The sequence below is a fragment of the Rana temporaria genome, chromosome 10 (assembly GCF_905171775.1).
Source record: "Rana temporaria chromosome 10, aRanTem1.1, whole genome shotgun sequence".
Taxonomy (NCBI): domain Eukaryota; kingdom Metazoa; phylum Chordata; class Amphibia; order Anura; family Ranidae; genus Rana; species Rana temporaria.
In genome coordinates, this window is record NC_053498.1 from 22,223,800 (window position 1) to 22,235,992 (window position 12,193).

Consider the following 12,193-nt stretch of genomic DNA (forward strand, 5'->3'; position numbering starts at 1 on the left):
TTCATATTTAACATGTAAATTCAGGGCCGGCCTTTGGGGTGTTCGAGCTGTGCGGCCACACAGGGCGCCATGGGCAACAGGGGCGCCAAGGACTGTGCACCAAGTCCCACAGGGGGGCTACACTAAAGGGGGTCTACACTGAATGGGGGGGTCTGCATTGAAGGGGTGGATACACTGAAGGGGGTCTGCACTGAAGGGGGGTCTGTGTAACATGCAGGGGGTCCAGAGCTGCAGGGTGCTGTGTAATGTAAAGGGGTCCAGAGCTGCAGGGTGCTGTGTAATGTAAAGGGGTCCAGAGGCGCAGGGTGCTGTGTAATGTAAAGGGGTGCAGGGGGCTGTGTAATGTAAAGGGGTCCAGGGTGCTGTGTAATGTAAAGGGGTCCCGAGATGCAGGGTGCAGTGTAATGTAAAGGGGTCCAGAGATGCAGGGTGCTGTGTAATGTAAAGGGGTCCAGAGATGCAGGGTGCTGTGTAATGTAAAGCGGTGCAGGGTGCTGTGTAATGTAAAGGGGTCCAGAGATGCAGGGTGCTTTGTAATGTAAAGTTAAATTAAAACAAATTATTTGTTACAAATATTTTTTTGCTCTTTGTGTATGTTTAGGTGACCAGGGGGCGAGGGGAGAAGATGGGGGGGGGGGCGCCACAAGATTAGCTTGCACAGGGTGCCTGAACATCTAAGGCCGGCCCTGTGTAAATGAACAACATCATGTATATTTGTATATGCACACTCATTATTGGTGCTTGATTTAAATTAGAGGCAATTGCCCTGGTTCATACCACTGCACATGTCTGCATATGCCCCCTCCTTAGGATGGCAAAGGGAGGGAAAAGCAATGAGAACCTCAAGGTCCTCAATACCACCAAAAAACACTGAACGCATGACACCGATGGGAGGAAAAACGGGGATGCAACTGGTAGCACTAGATAAATACATATAAAGATTCAAAGAATGAGCTTTTTTATTATTAAAAAGAACGCCAAGGTGAATAAACCATCTTAGAACACGCTTACCGTGTAGCTCTCTCAAAGGAAGAGAAGCTGTCCAGAAGCCCCTTAGAGCCAAAAATAATTCCACAAATATGGTACATCATCTGTGAAAAACGGAGGAACATTAATGTAGCATATTGGCATTTACAATGGCTTGATACCAAAAGTACCAACAAATTGGCCATTTGTTAAATCTAAAAGAACAGACAGGTATAACAATATGTACCTGTGGTAATATGGTTGGAGCGTAGAACGGTGTTGTTGGAGATTCCACACAGATAGCAGTAGAAACTCTGCCAAGGACTGTGCACCAAGTCCCACACTGCCGCAAGTCTCATCAATACATAGAAGAAATCATAATAAGCTGGAATCAAAGATGTTGTACTGAAAGAACACATCATCCAGTTACGCTGCATCTAATATAAAAGCCTACCTTCCAAAAAGTGTTCCCAATAATGCACCGTCACAGAGGGCATTTGTTAGTGTCAAGTAGGGATGAGCCGAACACCCCCCCGTTCGGTTCGCACCAGAACCTTCAAACGGACCGAACGTTCACGCAAACATTTAGAACTCCATTGACATCAATGGGACTCGAACGTTTGAATTCAAAAGTGCTAATTTTAAAGCCTAATATGCAAGTTATTGTCGGAAAACAGGTTTGAGAACCCAGGTCTTGCCCCAGGGAACATGTATCAATGGAAAAAAAAGTTTTAAAAACAGTATTTTTTTCTGGATCAGTGATTTTAATGATGCTTAAAGTGAAAAAAAATAAAAAATTCCTTTAAATATCGTACCTGCTGGGTGTCTATAGTATGCCTGTGAAGTGGCACATGTTTAGAACTGTCCCTGCACAAAATGAGATTACTATAAGAAAAAGGTAATTTAAAACTGCTTGCGGCTTTAATGTAATGTCTGGTCCCTGCAATATGGATGAAAATCATTGAGAAAAATAGCATGGGTTTCCCCCCACTGCCCCCAGGTCGTTACAAGCCCCTTTGGCCCTATATACTTTGAACAACATTATACAGGCAGTGCAAACAAGACAGGCACTGTAGGTTTGTCGTTAAAGGGGAGTTCCAGCCATTTGTATGTTTATTAAAAGTCAGCAGCAACAAAAAGTGTAGCTGCTGGCTTTTAATAAACAGGCACTTACCTGCTCCAGCGCTCCAGCGACGCGCCGGCCGGGGCTCCGCTCCTCTCCCCCCCTCCCCGGCCGGCGTCTTCATCTTCAGTGTGGGCACCCGGCCGTGACAGCTTTCGGCTTCACGGCCGGGCACCCACTGCGCATGCGCGAGCGCGAGCGGCGCGGCACTGCGCATGCGCGATCGGCGCCGCGCCGTGTAATTGGCCAGGAGATCGCCTAGGACCTGTGACGTGTCCTAGGCGATCGCCTACAGCAGCCACTTCCTGAAGGCGATTAAGCTTAGTCGCCTACAGGAAGGAGGAAGTGGGACAGGAAGTCCCACTCGTGCTGAAGCCCCCACTCCCCCCCCAAAAAAATTACATGCCAAATGTGGCATGTAAGGGGGAGAGGAGTGGCTTAAGAGGAAGTTCCAAATTTGGGTGGAACTCCTCTTTAAGTAGAATCTGTTTGTAATTTTGAACTGGTACTTTTTTAAAGTGTAGCTCCAGCCAAAAAATCAATTTTTAAGCTTTTCTGAAAACATAGAGAAGGGTTATCACCCCTGTAAACATTTGTTTTGCTGTCTGTGTGCATCTGTTCAGTAGATTGCAATTCACTTTCTGTCCCAATGACAAATTATGTTTTGAAAATTTGGGTTTTGTAGTGAAACAAGGATTGGTGATAAAGCATCAGTGGACAGGAGACACCGCTTATAGAAGAGAATTTCCCTTCCTAGGGGTAGATTTCCTCTCATTTCCTGTTGTCTCCTTCTGTTTGCAAGTAGGAGTCGTTTGTAAGTTGGATGTTTGAAAGTAGGGGCCTGAGATACGCTTGAGACATATGTTGCAAATAGCAGCGGTGCGATCTGATGCACTCATTTTAAAAAAGGCCCACACCAAAGAACTTTTGGAATAACGCTGAGAGACAACAGCGCCCTGCACATGCGTAGCTCTGCGTTGTGATGCAGTCGGTGTGCTGCCCTTAAGCTGGCCTCTGGAGGGCATCCTGCCTCTTTGGAGATGTGCCTCCTCCCCTCTCCTATCAGGCACCCACGTAGAGTCAGTGACCTCATCATCCCCTCCCTCCTCATCACTGTAGAAAACCTGTCAGTATGCTGCAGCTGGGGGAACATGACTGCCAGATTGCTGTCCTTCTTGGGCACCCGCTCTCTCTGGGCTCACGTTACTGACTTCCTCTAGCTGTGTACCATCATCGGAGCCTTCAAAATGCTGTGCATCCTCCTGCAGCATGTACCCAACACTGTGGTCAAACAGTTCGGGGGACTCCTCAGGAGGACATGGTGGGGCTAGGAAAGGAGTGACTGATGCCATTGAGCAGAGGGAAGAGGCCGCGTTGGCAGGTGCTTTGCCAGACAAAGTACCCTGAGCCTGGGTGAGAGAGGATGAGGACGGCTTGGTCATCCGCTCTACCAAGTCTTCGGCATGTTGCAGCTCAACACGGCCAGCTGCCGAAAAAAAGGACGAGCGTGTCCCACGGCCAAGTGCTGATGAGGATGCAGCGTGTCCACGACCAGCACTAGACGCAGAGCCTGCTTGCCCTCTTTTTTCGGCTCGTGACACTCCGCCTCTCCTTGTTGTCCTTCCAGACATACTAATGGCCTGCAGAGGACACAGACAGTACACCACGTGAAAGTACTTGCAGCAATATATCCTGCCTGTAGTATTAATATGAGCAGATCCCTGCTTCTAGGAGTAAATATGAGAAACACCAGCTTTATGTTAGGTGCACAATGTGCAGAGGACACAGACAGTACACACACCACGTAGCTTTAGGTGCACACTGCAGAGGACACAGACAGTACACACACCATGTAGCTTTAGATGCACACTGCAGAGGACACAGACAAGTACACCATGTGAAAGTACTTGCAGCAATATACCCTGCCTGTAGTATTAATATGAGCAGATCCCTGCTTCTAGGAGTAAATATGAGAAACACCAGCTGTATGTTAGGTGCACAATGTGCAGAGGTCAGGCACAGTACACACACCACGTAGCTTTAGGTGCACACTGCAGAGGACACAGACAGTACACCACGTGAGAATACTGCAGCTAGCACAATCACCTGCCTGCCTGTCAGTAAATTAGGAAGAGCGGATATAGCTAAACTATACAGTGTGAAAATATATATACAACACCTGGGATGCATATATATCCTCTACACACTGTAACTCTAACTGACTAGCCTGCCTACCTGCCTGCTCTATCTACCAGCAATAAATGACACTCTCTCTCTGTCTTCTCTTAACCACCACAACACACTACACAAGGCCGACCTGAAGGCGGCCTTTTATAGTGTGGTGCATGTACTAAACCCCCTGAGCCATAATTGGCCAAAGTTACCTTGGCTTTGGCCACTTATGGCTCTCCGTTTTTTGCAAGCTGTGATTGGCCAAGCATGTGGGTCATAGTGCATGCTTGGCCAATCATCAGCCAGCAATGCACTGCGATGCCGCAGTGAATTATGGGCCGTGACACGCCATTTGAATTTGGCACGAACGGCCCGTAACGTTTGTATTTTGACGAACTGTCGAACATACGATGTTCGAGTCAAACGTGAGTTTGACTCGAACGCGAAGCTTATCCTTACTGATGAGCTGGCTCCATTATATTAACAAAAGGCTTTGGAAAATGTAATATTTGCTTGGGGTTATGTATGTATTCAGGGGATGACTGCTTCACATTTCCATTAGAAATAACCAATACAATGACCTCACACTTGGCATGTTCAGCCAATATCAGCCAGTTTTTAATCACAAAAATTAATGAATCAAGACAGACAATTAAAAACACCATAGATAATTTTACTGAATGCATAGAAATTGGTGGTGGATTATATTTATCAATCTGGTTATTTTTTGTGGGAACAAGAATTTGTAAATGGTTGAGGGAGGCAGCGATTGACCACCATTCAGCAGCTTTCATTCTGTTCTCACCATACCAATTAAACCATTACCCTTTACTTACTGTATATAATATCTTGTTGTTGCTCTAGCCATTTTCCATAATTATCTCAACTTTGGGGTAGATTGTATTTATCAATTTGGTGTTTTGTGATGAAATGTTTTCATAAATGGTTGCAGTGATTGGCTGCCGTTAAAGTTTTCACCCTGTTCTCACTATACTGATTCAACCATTAACCCTCATTTATATACTGTATCTTGTTGCTAAACCAGCCATTTTCCATAATCATAACTTACTTAATAGATTCGGTAGTGATCCATGTCTCTCCTTGATCTTCATCTAGTGCGTGCCCTAGAGAATATCCCCACTCCAAAGACTGACTGTCAAAATGGAATTAATGGGCCTTACAGTGATGGTGTCCCCACTGCTAAAAACAGTTTAATCCAGTGACAAAGGCTCACAACATGGCACCCCTGAAGATGCCTGAATGGCTGGCGAAACATGTTGGGTGGGATTACATGGTGACATCATTTCGAGTCTGTTGAACATTTCCTTGTTTTACTGCATGTTTTTATCTTTAAAAAAGTGAGTGTAATGTATTAAAGAAATGTTTTTATTTTAACAAACAAACATTATTACACTATGCAAGCCCCCCTGCTGTTCCTATATATATATGGTGGATGTGGTTTGAGGAGTTGAGGCCAAGGGAATAGAGGAGATTGCTGGTGGAGTGGTGAAGAAGAGAGCCTGTGTATCATCCTGCAAAGACCCAAGAGGGTTTTTATCCACAAGCCTGGGAGACTTTGTTGCTGAAAAGAATCTGGTCAGTGACGCAGAGCAATGAAGGTAGCACTGTAAAGCAGGAATAGTAGCACAGTACTATATATTGCAGCACCTTATGAAGTCATATATTGGAGCTCTTGAAGTTCACTTACATCATCATCCTTATATATTTTTATTTATTTATTTTTATATATAATGTTTTTGGACATTACTGTGAGGCAATATTCGCATGAATGGACAAAGAACTGCATGTGAACTCACTGCAATTTATATTCCCATGGAAAATGAGATTAAAAGGCTAAAAATAAAGCCTATGTGGCTCACGGCCAAAGTTAAAAAAAGCTATCAATAATAAGAAAAGAGCTTTTAAAAAATATAAAAATGAAGGAACACTATCATCATTTAAATGCTACAAAGAATATAACAGAATATGTAAAAAGGAAATCAAGGCTGCAAAAATGCAAAACGAACGACAGATTGCAAAGGATAGTAGGACAAACCCCCCAAAAAATCTTAAATATATTAATAGTAAAAAGGTCAGCTCTGAGCATGTAGGCCCTTTACAAAATAATCTAGAGTGGGTGACTGGGGACAAAGAGAAGGCAAACGTATAAAATACTTTGTTCCACTATCAAATATCCATTGTACATCAGATGTGTCAAATTCAAATAAAACAGTGGGCTGCACAGTAACATTTTGGTAAATAAAATATGTTAACATTTTTCAAATTACATTGTTTTATCCCAGAGAAAGGGGTCTGTAATGTGCATGTCTAAGATGTATCCAGATTTGGACCAGCCTTTCTCGATCAGGGTTCCATGGAACTCTTGAATTCCTCCAAAGTTTTGTAGGTGTTCCTTGTGCAATAAGCAATTTCTGCCTCTCAGAAAAGTAACCATGACACCAATAATCTTTTTAGCTACCTGTAAGGGGGGGCATATACCCAATGACCACAAATGTAATGAGCAGACTACACTACACTACACTGACCACTGCAACACAGACTACACTACACTGACCACTGCAACACAGACCACTGCAACACAGACTACACTACACTGACCACTGCAACACACACTACACTACACAGACCACTGCAACACAGACTACACTACACTGACCACTGCAACACACACTGCACTGACCACTGGAACACACACTACACTACACAGACCACTGCAACACAGACTACACTACACTGACCACTGCAACACACACTACACTGACCACTGCAACACAGACTACACTGACCACTGCAACACACACTACACTGACCACTGCAACACACACTACACTACACAGACCACTGCAACACAGACTACACTACACTGACCACTGCAACACACACTACACTACACAGACCACTGCAACACAGACTACACTACACTGACCACTGCAACACACACTGCACTGACCACTGGAACACACACTACACTGACCACTGGAACACACACTACACTGACCACTGCAACACACACTACACTGACCACTGCAACACACACTACACTACACTGACCACTGTAACACACACTACACTACACTGACCACTGTAACACAGACTACACTACACTGACCACTGCAACACAGACTACACTACACTGACCACTGCAACACACACTACACTGACCACTGCAACACACACTACACTGACCACTGCAACACACACTACACTGACCACTGCAACACAGACTACACTACACTGACCACTGCAACACACACTACACTGACCACTGCAACACACACTACACTGACCACTGCAACACAGACTACACTACACTGACAACTGCAACACAGACTACACTACACAGAGCACTGCAACACAGACTACACTACACTGACCACTGCAACACAGACTACACTACACTGACCACTGCAACACAGAATACACTACACTGTCCACTGAAACACACACACACACACCATACTGACAACTGCAACAGACACTACACTACACTGGCCTGTGTAGTGTAGTCTGTGTTGCAGTGGTCAGTGTAGTGTAGTGTGTGTTGCATTGGTCAGTGTAGTGTAGGCTGTGTTGCAGTGGTCAGTGTAGTGTGTGTTGCAGTGGTCAGTGCAAAAAGTCCATATGTTAGGGGGGCGCAAATTTCTTCCCTTGCCCCAGGCACTGACAACCCACGCTATGCCACTGGTGCCTAGAGCTTTTACCTCTACTCCCCAAGTTCAGTCTCACTTTTCCTACTACATACAGTATTCCATATGGCAAAATAAATTAACAATATAAACGGGAAGAGTGAGATCCTCTCATAATAGTTGGGACAGGAATGACAATTTAAAAAAAAAAAATATTGCAGAGATTTACCCCAAGTCAAAGAAAAAGATACAAAAAGACATTGATAAACCATTCTTCTTCAAAGCATCTACTGTATTAAAAATGCGTTTTAGGAGGATTGCCTGTTTAAGTTGTCCTTGTGCATCTCTTTGGCACTTTTTGGTTCCCTCAGAGGATCTTCATGTGTAAATAATTGTTAGCAGTCAAATATTATGACGTCCCTCCTGAAGCAGAGAGAAAAATAACTTTAGGCGGAACAAGTGACATCCAAGGTTTACCCAAGCTTAAGATTCATCCAGTAATTTTTTCCACAGGTATCATTTGGCCAGTGGCAGCTGAAACTAACCCATGGGGACCAAAAGTCACCTTGTCTCAGGCTTCTAAATGTCACCACCCTCAGTTCCTCCTGCATAGCCAAACAGCCTCATCCCTACAATCACCAGGTCCCTCCAGAATGGCTAACAGCAATAATTATCCTGTACCAAGATAAACAACAAACACACCTGTCCTTCGGACAATAATAGCTCAAAATGCATTAAGGTGAAAAAACTATATATAGCAGGGGTAACTATACGCCAAAAAAAGCCTAACGAAAACGACGTTAAAAAATGCGCCGGACGGACGTTTCTGAATCGGCGTAACTACCTAATTTGCATATTCCTTGCGCAACTATACGGAAGCGCCACCTAGCGGCCAGCGTGATTATGCAGCCTAAGATACAACGGTGTAAGACACTTACACCAGTCGGATCTTAGGAATATCTATGCGTAACTGATTCTCTAAATCAGGCGCATAGATACGACGGCCCGCACTCAGAGATACGACGGCGTATCAGGAGATACGCCGTCGTATTTTGTATCTGAATCCGGGCCCAAATCTCAGAAAGAGGCTCGGGGCTGAAGTGGTTAATGAAGGTACGACATTTAGAAACTCACATGGTTGATGATTAAAACAGACACATCTAAGTATGCAGGGATCCGGGGTAAAGCTGCCCACATAGACCATCCCCCTGGCTCTCACAGCTGTCAGTCTGCAATCATGACCGGGAAGACCCTGCAGTAGAGCAATTGAACCCCACTCGTGGAGTGCAGTGTGGAAGGAATGACGTTGATGGCGGTGTGGAGGACGGTCTATGTGGATCGCTTTACCCTGGATCCCTGCATACTTAGATGTGTCTGTTTTAATCATCAACCATGTGAGTTTCTAAATGTTGTACCTTAATTAACTGGTTCCCGACCGGCTCACACAGATATACTGGGCAATTGCCTGCAAAAAAGCCTTCAAAGGACACTTTTTTTTGTTTGGCTCCCATAGACTTCAATGGGGTTTGCTGTTCAGGTTAGAACTTTTCCCCGCTTAGGGAGTTTTGCTGTAAACTGAACAAAGGGGGTTGTTCGGCCCATGTCTACCTCTAATAAGGTTGTTGAGTTTTCACTTTTAGCACAAGTGTTATCAGGGCCGGCCTCAGATGTTCAGGCGCCCTGTGCAAGCTAATCCTGTGGCGCCCCCATCTTCACCCCTCGCCCCCTGGTCACCTAAACATACACAAAGAGGAAAAAAATATTTGTAACAAATAATTTGTTTGAATTTAACTTTACATTACACAGCACCCTGCATCTCTGGACCCCTTTACATTACACAGCACCCTGCAACCCTTTACATTACACAGCATCCTGCACCCCTTTACATTACACAGCACCCTGCATCTCGGGACCCCTTTACATTACACAGCACCCTGCACCTCTGGACACCTTTACATTACACAGCCCCCTGCACCCCTTTACATTACACAGCACCCTGCATCTCTGGACCCCTTTACATTACATAGCACCCTGCACCCCTTTACATTACACAGCACCCTGCACCCCTTTACATTACACAGCACCCTGCATCTCGGGACCCCTTTACATTACACAGCACCCTGCACCTCTGGACCCCTTTACATTACACAGCACCCTGCGCCTCTGGACCCCTTTACATTACACAGCACCCTGCGCCTCTGGACCCCTTTACATTACACAGCACCCTGCACCTCTGGACCCCTTTTCATTACACAGCCCCCTGCACCCCTTTACATTACACAGCACCCTGCACCTCTGGACCCCTTTACATTGCACAGCACCCTGCATCACTGGACCCCTTTACATTACACAAAACCCTGCAACTCTGGACCCCCTGTATGTTACACAGACCCCCCTTAGTGCAGACCCCCCTTCAGTGTATCCACCCCTTCAATAAAGACCCCCCCCCGTTTAGTGTAGACCCCTCTTCAGTGTAGCCCCCCCTTCAGAGTAGCACCCCAGATTAAGAGTAGCCCCCCTTCAGAGTTGCCTCCCCCCATTCAGTGTAGCCCCCCTCATTCAGTGTAGCCCCCCCTCGTTCAGTGCAGCCCCCCGTTCAGTTCAGCTCCCCCTTCAGTGCATTCCCCCATAAACAGAGAGGAGGGGGAGGTGGCTTCACTTGGCTGTGCCTGTGTGACATCCGGGATCGCACAGACAGGCAGCCCGTGGCCGCAAGAGGAGGGGATGGTAGGTGCAGCGGTGTCACCCTGCACCCCCCCCACACCTCCCCTCCTCCTCGCCACTGTAGCTAGCTCGCCTCTCCCTGCCTGTGCCAGTGTGCTGCTGCCTAAACCCACAGCGCTGCCACCGCGGGTGTAATACAATCGTAGAGGGGGGTGCCGGTCTCACACCCCCCAGTGTGTGGTACCCGGGGGTGGCCCGTCCCCCTCGCCCCCCCCTTAGTACGCCTCTGGATGGCCACACTGCGCCCCTGTTGCCCATGGCGCCCTGTGCGACCGCACAGCTCGCACACCCCAAAGGCTGGCCCTGAGTGTTATCACAGCTTTCTGAATCCGGCTCAGTGGCTACAGAGGCCCATTTCACACTAGTGGTTGTAAAGAACTCACCAGTGACAGGGTTGCTGTAAAAATACACACCTGCTTGTATGTGCTGCAGCTTTGCTGACAAAGCATTATCAATACTGCAGAATGCAAGTTTTCAGCAAGCAAGCATGGGAATCAGATTTGCAAGCAATTAAGTGTTTTACTATCCTGATTTCTTCTGAAAAGGGATTTCTAGTGTTACAAGTGTCTTGCTGGTATTCTTAAAGCGGTAGTTCACCCACAATCCCATGATTTTACCATCGAGACAGGCATTGTAGCGCGAGCTACAGTATGCCTGTCCCGATTTTTTTAACCCCGTACTCACCTTGTAGTCGTCCATCGTAGATTCCGGCTCCCGCGGGGAATGGGCGTGCCTATGGAGAGGGAGGATGATTGACGGCCGGCCCTGGCACGTCACTCTCCCCGAAGACAGCCGGAGTAGGTCTCGGCTCTTCACGGCGCCTGCGCACAGGCTATGCGCACGCGTCGTGAAGACCAAGCCTATTTCGGCTATTTCCGGAGAAGCGTGACGCGCCAGAGCCGGCCGTCAATCATCCTCCGTCTCCAGAGGCACGCCCATTCCCCGGTATCTTCGATGGAAGACTACAAGGTGAGTATGGGGGGAAAAAATTCGGGACAGGCATACTGTAGCTCGCGCTACAATGCCTGATTTTAAGGTAAAAAAAAAAAAAAAAAAAATTTTCCCGTCGATAGGGTGAACCCCCGCTTTAAAAAAACAAATAAAAAACAAAAGAACTCTATAAAATCCACTTGTTTCTTAGCCATGAATCACTGTCTATTAAAGGCTATGGCCCGGATTCACATACCTGAGCACATCTTTATGCCGGCGTAGCACATCTCATATGCGCTACACCGACGTAACTCAGAGAGAAAAGCCCAGTATTCACAAAGCACTTGCTCCCAACGTTGCGCCGGCGTAACGTAAATTCCTAGGCGTAAGCCGGCCTAATTCAAAGTAGGTGGAAGTGGGCGTGATACATTTAAATGAACCGTGACCCCATGTAAATGATGGGCCGAACGAACGGCGCATGCGCCATCCCGTAGAGTAGACACTTCCCAGTGTGCATGCTCAGAATCACGTCGGAACGAACGCCTCAGATACGTCGAATCACTGAACGTAACCTACACCCAGCCCTATTCACGTAGTACTACGTAAACTACGTAAAATACGACGGCTGTTC